The sequence below is a fragment of the Lutjanus erythropterus genome, chromosome 4 (genome assembly GCF_056507025.1).
Source record: "Lutjanus erythropterus isolate fLutEry1 chromosome 4, fLutEry1.hap2, whole genome shotgun sequence".
NCBI lineage: Eukaryota > Metazoa > Chordata > Actinopteri > Lutjaniformes > Lutjanidae > Lutjanus > Lutjanus erythropterus.
The window spans coordinates 8,437,023-8,446,918 of NC_139320.1; the positions used below are offsets into that span (position 1 = coordinate 8,437,023).

At 49.5% G+C, this 9,896-nt stretch overlaps 35 non-coding genes and 4 pseudogenes across 35 annotated transcripts; all 39 read right to left on the bottom strand.

Annotated features, from left to right (window-relative positions):
* Positions 1 to 62: 62 nt before the first annotated feature.
* On the bottom strand, positions 63 to 181 carry LOC146327948 (5S ribosomal RNA). The gene has a single exon (XR_014770410.1). It is a non-coding gene; the product is annotated as a 5S ribosomal RNA (ribosomal RNA).
* A 131-nt stretch (positions 182 to 312) lies between these two features.
* LOC146327949 (5S ribosomal RNA) lies at positions 313 to 431 on the bottom strand. Its single transcript, XR_014770411.1, has one exon. It is a non-coding gene; the product is annotated as a 5S ribosomal RNA (ribosomal RNA).
* Positions 432 to 565: 134 nt separating this feature from the next.
* On the bottom strand, positions 566 to 684 carry LOC146327950 (5S ribosomal RNA). The gene has a single exon (XR_014770412.1). It is a non-coding gene; the product is annotated as a 5S ribosomal RNA (ribosomal RNA).
* Positions 685 to 799: 115 nt separating this feature from the next.
* LOC146327951 (5S ribosomal RNA) lies at positions 800 to 918 on the bottom strand. Its single transcript, XR_014770413.1, has one exon. It is a non-coding gene; the product is annotated as a 5S ribosomal RNA (ribosomal RNA).
* Positions 919 to 1,052: 134 nt separating this feature from the next.
* LOC146327952 (5S ribosomal RNA) lies at positions 1,053 to 1,171 on the bottom strand. Its single transcript, XR_014770414.1, has one exon. It is a non-coding gene; the product is annotated as a 5S ribosomal RNA (ribosomal RNA).
* Positions 1,172 to 1,303: 132 nt separating this feature from the next.
* On the bottom strand, positions 1,304 to 1,422 carry LOC146327953 (5S ribosomal RNA). Its single transcript, XR_014770177.1, has one exon. It is a non-coding gene; the product is annotated as a 5S ribosomal RNA (ribosomal RNA).
* Positions 1,423 to 1,540: 118 nt separating this feature from the next.
* LOC146327954 (5S ribosomal RNA) lies at positions 1,541 to 1,659 on the bottom strand. The gene has a single exon (XR_014770545.1). It is a non-coding gene; the product is annotated as a 5S ribosomal RNA (ribosomal RNA).
* A 219-nt stretch (positions 1,660 to 1,878) lies between these two features.
* Positions 1,879 to 1,997, bottom strand: LOC146327955 (5S ribosomal RNA). The gene has a single exon (XR_014770415.1). It is a non-coding gene; the product is annotated as a 5S ribosomal RNA (ribosomal RNA).
* Positions 1,998 to 2,129: 132 nt separating this feature from the next.
* Positions 2,130 to 2,248, bottom strand: LOC146327956 (5S ribosomal RNA). The gene has a single exon (XR_014770288.1). It is a non-coding gene; the product is annotated as a 5S ribosomal RNA (ribosomal RNA).
* A 118-nt stretch (positions 2,249 to 2,366) lies between these two features.
* Positions 2,367 to 2,475, bottom strand: LOC146327957 (5S ribosomal RNA; annotated as a pseudogene).
* Positions 2,476 to 2,609: 134 nt separating this feature from the next.
* Positions 2,610 to 2,728, bottom strand: LOC146327958 (5S ribosomal RNA). Its single transcript, XR_014770009.1, has one exon. It is a non-coding gene; the product is annotated as a 5S ribosomal RNA (ribosomal RNA).
* A 134-nt stretch (positions 2,729 to 2,862) lies between these two features.
* On the bottom strand, positions 2,863 to 2,981 carry LOC146327959 (5S ribosomal RNA). Its single transcript, XR_014770417.1, has one exon. It is a non-coding gene; the product is annotated as a 5S ribosomal RNA (ribosomal RNA).
* Positions 2,982 to 3,115: 134 nt separating this feature from the next.
* Positions 3,116 to 3,234, bottom strand: LOC146327960 (5S ribosomal RNA). The gene has a single exon (XR_014770021.1). It is a non-coding gene; the product is annotated as a 5S ribosomal RNA (ribosomal RNA).
* A 131-nt stretch (positions 3,235 to 3,365) lies between these two features.
* LOC146327961 (5S ribosomal RNA) lies at positions 3,366 to 3,484 on the bottom strand. Its single transcript, XR_014770418.1, has one exon. It is a non-coding gene; the product is annotated as a 5S ribosomal RNA (ribosomal RNA).
* Positions 3,485 to 3,618: 134 nt separating this feature from the next.
* LOC146327962 (5S ribosomal RNA) lies at positions 3,619 to 3,737 on the bottom strand. Its single transcript, XR_014770419.1, has one exon. It is a non-coding gene; the product is annotated as a 5S ribosomal RNA (ribosomal RNA).
* A 134-nt stretch (positions 3,738 to 3,871) lies between these two features.
* Positions 3,872 to 3,990, bottom strand: LOC146327963 (5S ribosomal RNA). Its single transcript, XR_014770546.1, has one exon. It is a non-coding gene; the product is annotated as a 5S ribosomal RNA (ribosomal RNA).
* Positions 3,991 to 4,125: 135 nt separating this feature from the next.
* LOC146327964 (5S ribosomal RNA) lies at positions 4,126 to 4,244 on the bottom strand. Its single transcript, XR_014770420.1, has one exon. It is a non-coding gene; the product is annotated as a 5S ribosomal RNA (ribosomal RNA).
* Positions 4,245 to 4,378: 134 nt separating this feature from the next.
* On the bottom strand, positions 4,379 to 4,497 carry LOC146327965 (5S ribosomal RNA). The gene has a single exon (XR_014770421.1). It is a non-coding gene; the product is annotated as a 5S ribosomal RNA (ribosomal RNA).
* A 115-nt stretch (positions 4,498 to 4,612) lies between these two features.
* LOC146327966 (5S ribosomal RNA) lies at positions 4,613 to 4,731 on the bottom strand. The gene has a single exon (XR_014770422.1). It is a non-coding gene; the product is annotated as a 5S ribosomal RNA (ribosomal RNA).
* Positions 4,732 to 4,865: 134 nt separating this feature from the next.
* On the bottom strand, positions 4,866 to 4,984 carry LOC146327967 (5S ribosomal RNA). The gene has a single exon (XR_014770423.1). It is a non-coding gene; the product is annotated as a 5S ribosomal RNA (ribosomal RNA).
* A 132-nt stretch (positions 4,985 to 5,116) lies between these two features.
* On the bottom strand, positions 5,117 to 5,235 carry LOC146327968 (5S ribosomal RNA). The gene has a single exon (XR_014770399.1). It is a non-coding gene; the product is annotated as a 5S ribosomal RNA (ribosomal RNA).
* Positions 5,236 to 5,353: 118 nt separating this feature from the next.
* LOC146327969 (5S ribosomal RNA) lies at positions 5,354 to 5,472 on the bottom strand. Its single transcript, XR_014770547.1, has one exon. It is a non-coding gene; the product is annotated as a 5S ribosomal RNA (ribosomal RNA).
* Positions 5,473 to 5,691: 219 nt separating this feature from the next.
* Positions 5,692 to 5,810, bottom strand: LOC146327970 (5S ribosomal RNA). The gene has a single exon (XR_014770424.1). It is a non-coding gene; the product is annotated as a 5S ribosomal RNA (ribosomal RNA).
* A 132-nt stretch (positions 5,811 to 5,942) lies between these two features.
* LOC146327971 (5S ribosomal RNA) lies at positions 5,943 to 6,061 on the bottom strand. Its single transcript, XR_014770510.1, has one exon. It is a non-coding gene; the product is annotated as a 5S ribosomal RNA (ribosomal RNA).
* Positions 6,062 to 6,179: 118 nt separating this feature from the next.
* LOC146327972 (5S ribosomal RNA) lies at positions 6,180 to 6,288 on the bottom strand (annotated as a pseudogene).
* A 134-nt stretch (positions 6,289 to 6,422) lies between these two features.
* Positions 6,423 to 6,541, bottom strand: LOC146327973 (5S ribosomal RNA). Its single transcript, XR_014770010.1, has one exon. It is a non-coding gene; the product is annotated as a 5S ribosomal RNA (ribosomal RNA).
* A 134-nt stretch (positions 6,542 to 6,675) lies between these two features.
* On the bottom strand, positions 6,676 to 6,794 carry LOC146327974 (5S ribosomal RNA). Its single transcript, XR_014770022.1, has one exon. It is a non-coding gene; the product is annotated as a 5S ribosomal RNA (ribosomal RNA).
* Positions 6,795 to 6,928: 134 nt separating this feature from the next.
* On the bottom strand, positions 6,929 to 7,047 carry LOC146327975 (5S ribosomal RNA). Its single transcript, XR_014770425.1, has one exon. It is a non-coding gene; the product is annotated as a 5S ribosomal RNA (ribosomal RNA).
* Positions 7,048 to 7,162: 115 nt separating this feature from the next.
* On the bottom strand, positions 7,163 to 7,281 carry LOC146327976 (5S ribosomal RNA). Its single transcript, XR_014770426.1, has one exon. It is a non-coding gene; the product is annotated as a 5S ribosomal RNA (ribosomal RNA).
* Positions 7,282 to 7,415: 134 nt separating this feature from the next.
* Positions 7,416 to 7,534, bottom strand: LOC146327977 (5S ribosomal RNA). The gene has a single exon (XR_014770428.1). It is a non-coding gene; the product is annotated as a 5S ribosomal RNA (ribosomal RNA).
* A 115-nt stretch (positions 7,535 to 7,649) lies between these two features.
* LOC146327978 (5S ribosomal RNA) lies at positions 7,650 to 7,768 on the bottom strand. The gene has a single exon (XR_014770429.1). It is a non-coding gene; the product is annotated as a 5S ribosomal RNA (ribosomal RNA).
* A 134-nt stretch (positions 7,769 to 7,902) lies between these two features.
* Positions 7,903 to 8,021, bottom strand: LOC146327979 (5S ribosomal RNA). The gene has a single exon (XR_014770430.1). It is a non-coding gene; the product is annotated as a 5S ribosomal RNA (ribosomal RNA).
* Positions 8,022 to 8,155: 134 nt separating this feature from the next.
* LOC146327980 (5S ribosomal RNA) lies at positions 8,156 to 8,274 on the bottom strand. Its single transcript, XR_014770431.1, has one exon. It is a non-coding gene; the product is annotated as a 5S ribosomal RNA (ribosomal RNA).
* A 131-nt stretch (positions 8,275 to 8,405) lies between these two features.
* On the bottom strand, positions 8,406 to 8,524 carry LOC146327981 (5S ribosomal RNA). Its single transcript, XR_014770432.1, has one exon. It is a non-coding gene; the product is annotated as a 5S ribosomal RNA (ribosomal RNA).
* Positions 8,525 to 8,655: 131 nt separating this feature from the next.
* LOC146327982 (5S ribosomal RNA) lies at positions 8,656 to 8,774 on the bottom strand. Its single transcript, XR_014770433.1, has one exon. It is a non-coding gene; the product is annotated as a 5S ribosomal RNA (ribosomal RNA).
* A 135-nt stretch (positions 8,775 to 8,909) lies between these two features.
* Positions 8,910 to 9,028, bottom strand: LOC146327983 (5S ribosomal RNA). Its single transcript, XR_014770434.1, has one exon. It is a non-coding gene; the product is annotated as a 5S ribosomal RNA (ribosomal RNA).
* A 135-nt stretch (positions 9,029 to 9,163) lies between these two features.
* On the bottom strand, positions 9,164 to 9,272 carry LOC146327984 (5S ribosomal RNA; annotated as a pseudogene).
* Positions 9,273 to 9,406: 134 nt separating this feature from the next.
* LOC146327985 (5S ribosomal RNA) lies at positions 9,407 to 9,525 on the bottom strand (annotated as a pseudogene).
* A 134-nt stretch (positions 9,526 to 9,659) lies between these two features.
* LOC146327986 (5S ribosomal RNA) lies at positions 9,660 to 9,778 on the bottom strand. The gene has a single exon (XR_014770435.1). It is a non-coding gene; the product is annotated as a 5S ribosomal RNA (ribosomal RNA).
* Positions 9,779 to 9,896: the final 118 nt, after the last annotated feature.

Consider the following 9,896-nt stretch of genomic DNA (forward strand, 5'->3'; position numbering starts at 1 on the left):
GTCTCTTTTTTTGGTTGTGGTCGCTTTTTTTTTTTTGTCACGGCGGAACGAGTCTCTCAAAAGGCTTACAACACCTGGTATTCCCAGGAAGTCTCCCATCCAAGTACTAACCAGGCCCGACACTGCTTGGCTTCCGAGATCGGACGAGATCGGGCGTGCTCAGCGTGGTGTGGCCGTAAGCTGCAACAGCTCGTCAAACTATGCCATTTTGTACATCTCCATCATCTCCATCTCCAAGATAGAAGAATGCCGTGTCTCTTTTTTTGGTTGTGGTCGCTTTTTTTTTGTTGTCACGGAATGAGCCTTTCAAAAGGCTTACAACACCTGGTATTCCCAGGAAGTCTCCCATCCAAGTACTAACCAGGCCCGACACTGCTTGGCTTCCGAGATCGGACGAGATCGGGCGTGCTCAGCGTGGTGTGGCCGTAAGCTGCAAGAGCTCGTCAAACTATGCCATTTTGTACATCTCCATCATCTCCATCTCCAAGATAGAAGAATGCCGTGTCTCTTTTTTTGGTTGTGGTCGCTTTTTTTTTTTTGTCACGGCGGAACGAGCCTTTCAAAAGGCTTACAACACCTGGTATTCCCAGGAAGTCTCCCATCCAAGTACTAACCAGGCCCGACACTGCTTGGCTTCCGAGATCGGACGAGATCGGGCGTGCTCAGCGTGGTGTGGCCGTAAGCTGCAACAGCTCGTCAAACTATGCCATTTTGTACATCTCCATCATCTCCATCTCCAAGATAGAAGAATGCCGTGTCTCTTTTTTTTTTTTGTCACGGCGGAATGAGCCTTTCAAAAGGCTTACAACACCTGGTATTCCCAGGAAGTCTCCCATCCAAGTACTAACCAGGCCCGACACTGCTTGGCTTCCGAGATCGGACGAGATCGGGCGTGCTCAGCGTGGTGTGGCCGTAAGCTGCAAGAGCTCGTCAAACTATGCCATTTTGTACATCTCCATCATCTCCATCGCCAAGATAGAAGAATGCCGTGTCTCTTTCTTTGGTTGTGGTCGCTTTTTTTTTTTTGTCACGGCGGAATGAGCCTTTCAAAAGGCTTACAACACCTGGTATTCCCAGGAAGTCTCCCATCCAAGTACTAACCAGGCCCGACACTGCTTGGCTTCCGAGATCGGACGAGATCGGGCGTGCTCAGCGTGGTGTGGCCGTAAGCTGCAAGAGCTCGTCAAACTATGCCATTTTGTACATCTCCATCATCTCCATCTCCAAGATAGAAGAATGCCGTGTCTCTTTTTTTGGTTGTGGTCGCTTTTTTTTTTGTCACGGCGGAATGAGCCTTTCAAAAGGCTTACAACACCTGGTATTCCCAGGAAGTCTCCCATCCAAGTACTAACCAGGCCCGACACTGCTTGGCTTCCGAGATCGGACGGGATCGGGCGTGCTCAGCGTGGTGTGGCCGTAAGCTGCAAGAGCTCGTCAAACTATGCCATTTTGTACATCTCCAAGATACAAGAATGCCGTGTCTCTTCTTTTGGTTGTGGTCGCTTTTTTTTTTTGTCACGGCGGAATGAGCCTTTCAAAAGGCTTACAACACCTGGTATTCCCAGGAAGTCTCCCATCCAAGTACTAACCAGGCCCGACACTGCTTGGCTTCCGAGATCGGACGAGATCGGGCGTGCTCAGCATGGTGTGGCCGTAAGCTGCAAGAGCTCGTCAAACTATGCCATTTTGTACATCTCCATCATCTCCATCTCCAAGATAGAAGAATGCCGTGTCTCTTTTTTTGGTTGTGGTCGCTTTTTTTTTTTTGTCACGGCGGAATGAGCCTTTCAAAAGGCTTACAACACCTGGTATTCCCAGGAAGTCTGGGAATACCAGGCTTGGCTTGGCTTCCGTCACGGCGGAATGAGCCTTTCAAAAGGCTTACAACACCTGGTATTCCCAGGAAGTCTCCCATCCAAGTACTAACCAGGCCCGACACTGCTTGGCTTCCGAGATCGGACGAGATCGGGCGTGCTCAGCGTGGTGTGGCCGTAAGCTGCAAGAGCTCGTCAAACTATGCCATTTTGTACATCTCCATCATCTCCATCTCCAAGATAGAAGAATGCCGTGTCTCTTTTTTTGGTTGTGGTCGCTTTTTTTTTTGTCACGGCGGAATGAGCCTTTCAAAAGGCTTACAACACCTGGTATTCCCAGGAAGTCTCCCATCCAAGTACTAACCAGGCCCGACACTGCTTGGCTTCCGAGATCGGACGGGATCGGGCGTGCTCAGCGTGGTGTGGCCGTAAGCTGCAAGAGCTCGTCAAACTATGCCATTTTGTACATCTCCAAGATACAAGAATGCCGTGTCTCTTCTTTTGGTTGTGGTCGCTTTTTTTTTTTGTCACGGCGGAATGAGCCTTTCAAAAGGCTTACAACACCTGGTATTCCCAGGAAGTCTCCCATCCAAGTACTAACCAGGCCCGACACTGCTTGGCTTCCGAGATCGGACGTGCTCAGCGTGGTGTGGCCGTAAGCTGCAAGAGCTCGTCAAACTATGCCATTTTGTACATCTCCATCATCTCCATCTCCAAGATAGAAGAATGCCGTGTCTCTTTTTTTGGTTGTGGTCGCTTTTTTTTTTTTGTCACGGCGGAATGAGCCTTTCAAAAGGCTTACAACACCTGGTATTCCCAGGAAGTCTCCCATCCAAGTACTAACCAGGCCCGACACTACTTGGCTTCCGAGATCGGACGAGATCGGGCGTGCTCAGCGTGGTGTGGCCGTAAGCTGCAAGAGCTCGTCAAACTATGCCATTTTGTACATCTCCATCATCTCCATCTCCAAGATACAAGAATGCCGTGTCTCTTTTTTTGGTTGTGGTCGCTTTTTTTTTTTTGTCACGGCGGAACGAGCCTTTCAAAAGGCTTACAACACCTGGTATTCCCAGGAAGTCTCCCATCCAAGTACTAACCAGGCCCGACACTGCTTGGCTTCCGAGATCGGACGAGATCGGGCGTGCTCAGCGTGGTGTGGCCGTAAGCTGCAACAGCTCGTCAAACTATGCCATTTTGTACATCTCCATCATCTCCATCTCCAAGATAGAAGAATGCCGTGTCTCTTTTTTTGGTTGTGGTCGCTTTTTTTTTTTTGTCACGGCGGAACGAGTCTCTCAAAAGGCTTACAACACCTGGTATTCCCAGGAAGTCTCCCATCCAAGTACTAACCAGGCCCGACACTGCTTGGCTTCCGAGATCGGACGAGATCGGGCGTGCTCAGCGTGGTGTGGCAGTAAGCTGCAACAGCTCGTCAAACTATGCCATTTTGTACATCTCCATCATCTCCATCTCCAAGATAGAAGAATGCCGTGTCTCTTTTTTTGGTTGTGGTCGCTTTTTTTTTGTTGTCACGGAATGAGCCTTTCAAAAGGCTTACAACACCTGGTATTCCCAGGAAGTCTCCCATCCAAGTACTAACCAGGCCCGACACTGCTTGGCTTCCGAGATCGGACGAGATCGGGCGTGCTCAGCGTGGTGTGGCCGTAAGCTGCAAGAGCTCGTCAAACTATGCCATTTTGTACATCTCCATCATCTCCATCTCCAAGATAGAAGAATGCCGTGTCTCTTTTTTTGGTTGTGGTCGCTTTTTTTTTTTTGTCACGGCGGAATGAGCCTTTCAAAAGGCTTACAACACCTGGTATTCCCAGGAAGTCTCCCATCCAAGTACTAACCAGGCCCGACACTGCTTGGCTTCCGAGATCGGACGAGATCGGGCGTGCTCAGCGTGGTGTGGCCGTAAGCTGCAAGAGCTCGTCAAACTATGCCATTTTGTACATCTCCATCATCTCCATCTCCAAGATAGAAGAATGCCGTGTCTCTTTTTTTGGTTGTGGTTGCTTTTTTTTTTTTGTCACGGCGGAATGAGCCTTTCAAAAGGCTTACAACACCTGGTATTCCCAGGAAGTCTCCCATCCAAGTACTAACCAGGCCCGACACTGCTTGGCTTCCGAGATCGGACGAGATCGGGCGTGCTCAGCATGGTGTGGCCGTAAGCTGCAACAGCTCGTCAAACTATGCCATTTTGTACATCTCCATCATCTCCATCTCCAAGATAGAAGAATGCCGTGTCTCTTTTTTTGGTTGTGGTCGCTCTTTTTTTTTTTGTCACGGCGGAACGAGCCTTTCAAAAGGCTTACAACACCTGGTATTCCCAGGAAGTCTCCCATCCAAGTACTAACCAGGCCCGACACTGCTTGGCTTCCGAGATCGGACGAGATCGGGCGTGCTCAGCGTGGTGTGGCCGTAAGCTGCAAGAGCTCGTCAAACTATGCCATTTTGTACATCTCCATCATCTCCATCTCCAAGATAGAAGAATGCCGTGTCTCTTTTTTTGGTTGTGGTCGCTTTTTTTTTTTTGTCACGGCGGAACGAGCCTTTCAAAAGGCTTACAACACCTGGTATTCCCAGGAAGTCTCCCATCCAAGTACTAACCAGGCCCGACACTGCTTGGCTTCCGAGATCGGACGAGATCGGGCGTGCTCAGCGTGGTGTGGCCGTAAGCTGCAACAGCTCGTCAAACTATGCCATTTTGTACATCTCCATCATCTCCATCTCCAAGATAGAAGAATGCCGTGTCTCTTTTTTTTTTTTGTCACGGCGGAATGAGCCTTTCAAAAGGCTTACAACACCTGGTATTCCCAGGAAGTCTCCCATCCAAGTACTAACCAGGCCCGACACTGCTTGGCTTCCGAGATCGGACGAGATCGGGCGTGCTCAGCGTGGTGTGGCCGTAAGCTGCAAGAGCTCGTCAAACTATGCCATTTTGTACATCTCCATCATCTCCATCGCCAAGATAGAAGAATGCCGTGTCTCTTTCTTTGGTTGTGGTCGCTTTTTTTTTTTTGTCACGGCGGAATGAGCCTTTCAAAAGGCTTACAACACCTGGTATTCCCAGGAAGTCTCCCATCCAAGTACTAACCAGGCCCGACACTGCTTGGCTTCCGAGATCGGACGAGATCGGGCGTGCTCAGCGTGGTGTGGCCGTAAGCTGCAAGAGCTCGTCAAACTATGCCATTTTGTACATCTCCATCATCTCCATCTCCAAGATAGAAGAATGCCGTGTCTCTTTTTTTGGTTGTGGTCGCTTTTTTTTTTGTCACGGCGGAATGAGCCTTTCAAAAGGCTTACAACACCTGGTATTCCCAGGAAGTCTCCCATCCAAGTACTAACCAGGCCCGACACTGCTTGGCTTCCGAGATCGGACGGGATCGGGCGTGCTCAGCGTGGTGTGGCCGTAAGCTGCAAGAGCTCGTCAAACTATGCCATTTTGTACATCTCCAAGATACAAGAATGCCGTGTCTCTTCTTTTGGTTGTGGTCGCTTTTTTTTTTTGTCACGGCGGAATGAGCCTTTCAAAAGGCTTACAACACCTGGTATTCCCAGGAAGTCTCCCATCCAAGTACTAACCAGGCCCGACACTGCTTGGCTTCCGAGATCGGACGAGATCGGGCGTGCTCAGCATGGTGTGGCCGTAAGCTGCAAGAGCTCGTCAAACTATGCCATTTTGTACATCTCCATCATCTCCATCTCCAAGATAGAAGAATGCCGTGTCTCTTTTTTTGGTTGTGGTCGCTTTTTTTTTTTTGTCACGGCGGAATGAGCCTTTCAAAAGGCTTACAACACCTGGTATTCCCAGGAAGTCTGGGAATACCAGGCTTGGCTTGGCTTCCGTCACGGCGGAATGAGCCTTTCAAAAGGCTTACAACACCTGGTATTCCCAGGAAGTCTCCCATCCAAGTACTAACCAGGCCCGACACTGCTTGGCTTCCGAGATCGGACGAGATCGGGCGTGCTCAGCGTGGTGTGGCCGTAAGCTGCAAGAGCTCGTCAAACTATGCCATTTTGTACATCTCCATCATCTCCATCTCCAAGATAGAAGAATGCCGTGTCTCTTTTTTTGGTTGTGGTCGCTTTTTTTTTTGTCACGGCGGAATGAGCCTTTCAAAAGGCTTACAACACCTGGTATTCCCAGGAAGTCTCCCATCCAAGTACTAACCAGGCCCGACACTGCTTGGCTTCCGAGATCGGACGGGATCGGGCGTGCTCAGCGTGGTGTGGCCGTAAGCTGCAAGAGCTCGTCAAACTATGCCATTTTGTACATCTCCAAGATACAAGAATGCCGTGTCTCTTCTTTTGGTTGTGGTCGCTTTTTTTTTTTGTCACGGCGGAATGAGCCTTTCAAAAGGCTTACAACACCTGGTATTCCCAGGAAGTCTCCCATCCAAGTACTAACCAGGCCCGACACTGCTTGGCTTCCGAGATCGGACGTGCTCAGCGTGGTGTGGCCGTAAGCTGCAAGAGCTCGTCAAACTATGCCATTTTGTACATCTCCATCATCTCCATCTCCAAGATAGAAGAATGCCGTGTCTCTTTTTTTGGTTGTGGTCGCTTTTTTTTTTTTGTCACGGCGGAATGAGCCTTTCAAAAGGCTTACAACACCTGGTATTCCCAGGAAGTCTCCCATCCAAGTACTAACCAGGCCCGACACTACTTGGCTTCCGAGATCGGACGAGATCGGGCGTGCTCAGCGTGGTGTGGCCGTAAGCTGCAAGAGCTCGTCAAACTATGCCATTTTGTACATCTCCATCATCTCCATCTCCAAGATACAAGAATGCCGTGTCTCTTTTTTTGGTTGTGGTCGCTTTTTTTTTTTTGTCACGGCGGAACGAGCCTTTCAAAAGGCTTACAACACCTGGTATTCCCAGGAAGTCTCCCATCCAAGTACTAACCAGGCCCGACACTGCTTGGCTTCCGAGATCGGACGAGATCGGGCGTGCTCAGCGTGGTGTGGCAGTAAGCTGCAACAGCTCGTCAAACTATGCCATTTTGTACATCTCCATCATCTCCATCTCCAAGATAGAAGAATGCCGTGTCTCTTTTTTTGGTTGTGGTCGCTTTTTTTTTTTTGTCACGGCGGAATGAGCCTTTCAAAAGGCTTACAACACCTGGTATTCCCAGGAAGTCTCCCATCCAAGTACTAACCAGGCCCGACACTGCTTGGCTTCCGAGATCGGACGAGATCGGGCGTGCTCAGCGTGGTGTGGCCGTAAGCTGCAAGAGCTCGTCAAACTATGCCATTTTGTACATCTCCATCATCTCCATCTCCAAGATAGAAGAATGCCGTGTCTCTTTTTTTTTTTTGTCACGGCGGAATGAGCCTTTCAAAAGGCTTACAACACCTGGTATTCCCAGGAAGTCTCCCATCCAAGTACTAACCAGGCCCGACACTGCTTGGCTTCCGAGATCGGACGAGATCGGGCGTGCTCAGCGTGGTGTGGCCGTAAGCTGCAACAGCTTGTCAAACTATGCCATTTTGTACATCTCCATCATCTCCATCTCCAAGATAGAAGAATGCCGTGTCTCTTTTTTTGGTTGTGGTCGCTTTTTTTTTTTTGTCACGGCGGAATGAGCCTTTCAAAAGGCTTACAACACCTGGTATTCCCAGGAAGTCTCCCATCCAAGTACTAACCAGGCCCGACACTGCTTGGCTTCCGAGATCGGACGAGATCGGGCGTGCTCAGCGTGGTGTGGCCGTAAGCTGCAAGAGCTCGTCAAACTATGCCATTTTGTACATCTCCATCATCTCCATCTCCAAGATAGAAGAATGCCGTGTCTCTTTTTTTTTTTTGTCACGGCGGAATGAGCCTTTCAAAAGGCTTACAACACCTGGTATTCCCAGGAAGTCTCCCATCCAAGTACTAACCAGGCCCGACACTGCTTGGCTTCCGAGATCGGACGAGATCGGGCGTGCTCAGCGTGGTGTGGCCGTAAGCTGCAAGAGCTCGTCAAACTATGCCATTTTGTACATCTCCATCATCTCCATCTCCAAGATAGAAGAATGCCGTGTCTCTTTTTTTGGTTGTGGTCGCTTTTTTTTTTTTGTCACGGCGGAATGAGCCTTTCAAAAGGCTTACAACACCTGGTATTCCCAGGAAGTCTCCCATCCAAGTACTAACCAGGCCCGACACTGCTTGGCTTCCGAGATCGGACGAGATCGGGCGTGCTCAGCGTGGTGTGGCCGTAAGCTGCAAGAGCTCGTCAAACTATGCCATTTTGTACATCTCCATCATCTCCATCTCCAAGATAGAAGAATGCCGTGTCTCTTTTTTTGGTTGTGGTCGCTTTTTTTTTTTTGTCACGGCGGAATGAGCCTTTCAAAAGGCTTACAACACCTGGTATTCCCAGGAAGTCTCCCATCCAAGTACTAACCAGGCCCGACACTGCTTGGCTTCCGAGATCGGACGAGATCGGGCGTGCTCAGCGTGGTGTGGCCGTAAGCTGCAACAGCTCGTCAAACTATGCCATTTTGTACATCTCCATCATCTCCATCTCCAAGATAGAAGAATGCCGTGTCTCTTTTTTTGGTTGTGGTTGCTTTTTTTTTGTTGTCACGGAATGAGCCTTTCAAAAGGCTTACAACACCTGGTATTCCCAGGAAGTCTCCCATCCAAGTACTAACCAGGCCCGACACTGCTTGGCTTCCGAGATCGGACGAGATCGGGCGTGCTCAGCGTGGTGTGGCCGTAAGCTGCAACAGCTCGTCAAACTATGCCATTTTGTACATCTCCATCATCTCCATCTCCAAGATAGAAGAATGCTGTGTCTCTTTTTTTGGTTGTGGTTGCTTTTTTTTTTTTGTCACGGAACGAGCCTTTCAAAAGGCTTACAACACCTGGTATTCCCAGGAAGTCTCCCATCCAAGTACTAACCAGGCCCGACACTGCTTGGCTTCCGAGATCGGACGAGATCGGGCGTGCTCAGCGTGGTGTGGCCGTAAGCTGCAACAGTTCGTCAAACTATGCCATTTGATACATCTCCATCATCTCCATCTCCAAGCTAGAAGAATGCCGTGTCTCTTTTTTTGGTTGTGGTCGCTTTTTTTTTTTTTGTCACGGCGGAATGAGCCTTTCAAAAGGCTTACAACACCTGGTATTCCCAGGAAGTCTCCCATCCAAGTACTAACCAGGCCCGACACTGCTTGGCTTCCGAGATCGGACGAGATCGGGCGTGCTCAGCGTGGTGTGGCCGTAAGCTGCAAGAGCTCGTCAAACTATGCCATTTTGTACATCTCCATCATCTCCATCTCCAAGATAGAAGAATGCCGTGTCTCTTTTTTTGGTTGTGGTCGCTTTTTTTTTTTTTGTCACGGCGGAATGAGCCTTTCAAAAGGCTTACAACACCTGGTATTCCCAGGAAGTCTCCCATCCAAGTACTAACCAGGCCCGACACTGCTTGGCTTCCGAGATCGGGCGTGCTCAGCGTGGTGTGGCCGTAAGCTGCAAGAGCTCGTCAAACTATGCCATTTTGTACATCTCCATCATCTCCATCTCCAAGATAGAAGAATGCCGTGTCTCTTTTTTTGGTTGTGGTCGCTTTTTTTTTTTTGTCACGGCGGAATGAGCCTTTCAAAAGGCTTACAACACCTGGTATTCCCAGGAAGTCTCCCATCCAAGTACTAACCAGGCCTGACACTACTTGGCTTCCGAGATCGGACGAGATCGGGCGTGCTCAGCGTGGTGTGGCCGTAAGCTGCAAGAGCTCGTCAAACTATGCCATTTTGTACATCTCCATCATCTCCATCTCCAAGATACAAGAATGCCGTGTCTCTTTTTTTGGTTGTGGTCGCTTTTTTTTTTTTGTCACGGCGGAACGAGCCTTTCAAAAGGCTTACAACACCTGGTATTCCCAGGAAGTCTCCCATCCAAGTACTAACCAGGCCCGACACTGCTTGGCTTCCGAGATCGGACGAGATCGGGCGTGCTCAGCGTGGTGTGGCCGTAAGCTGCAACAGCTCGTCAAACTATGCCATTTTGTACATCTCCATCATCTCCATCTCCAAGATAGAAGAATGCCGTGTCTCTTTTTTTGGTTGTGGTCGCTTTTTTTTTTTTGTCACGGCGG